Below are 884 nucleotides of genomic sequence, written 5' to 3'. Positions count from 1 at the left end.
AATAAAGATCGAAACGTTGGCACGATAAAGAAAATGTTTTTCTGAAACCTACATCACACCAGACCGCATCTCACGATTTCTGAATAATTATCGATTAAAGGTCACTAATCACCACACGGTAATAATTACTTAAAAATAATTAACACAGTATTTCTAATTATTATGATTTGCCTGTAAAAACTGGCCAATTTAGGTGTTTAACTATCAATATATTTATATATCTATTAATCAATCTATTTATTTATCGTGTATGTGTTTCTATTTTTTCTCTGTATGTGAGAGTGACAAGATATTTATCTAACAATCTTCCCCCTCGACGTTAAAAAACAACTGTTATGTTAAAACCGCATTCTTTTCTTAAATCAACTTTAATAAATTCTTGAGAGAAAGCGGAATTGTGTGTTCCTGAAACCAGAGTCCGGTACAGTGCTCCTTAGACGTAGTGATTTATGAGAAAGTGAGAGAGTGTGGAATTACACGGCAAAAAGTAATTGACAATAAAATTTTAAAAAATTATTGCATAATANGGGTTCACTTTGGCAATTCATGTCGAGAGACGTGGTTGAAGAAGTCCTTCAACTGATGATGAGCAAAAAGGCTCGAAATCCGGATCGTTGCAAAACAATTTACTGAGAGTAGGAACTATCCTTTTAAAAAGTATTGAACACCACACTCACTCCATCATTTATCATTTCTATTAACATGTTTGTAGTTTACAATGTAGCAACTGTAGATATTTTTAGTATTACTAGAGGGCTGCTCGCTCCCTTTTTATTTATTTTCTGCTTTTAATTCATCGGGATATATTTCGAGATCAGGTAAAACAATTTTACTGATCGACAAACTTTTCCAAAAAATGTAATATCGTCTCTTATCTCTCCCAA

Source organism: Cimex lectularius, unplaced genomic scaffold (genome assembly GCF_000648675.2).
Source record: "Cimex lectularius strain Harlan isolate CLEC.00 unplaced genomic scaffold, Clec_2.1 scaffold134, whole genome shotgun sequence".
Lineage (NCBI taxonomy): Eukaryota > Metazoa > Arthropoda > Insecta > Hemiptera > Cimicidae > Cimex > Cimex lectularius.
The sequence above is the reverse complement of the archived record's forward strand: the minus strand, read 5'-3'. Positions refer to the sequence as shown.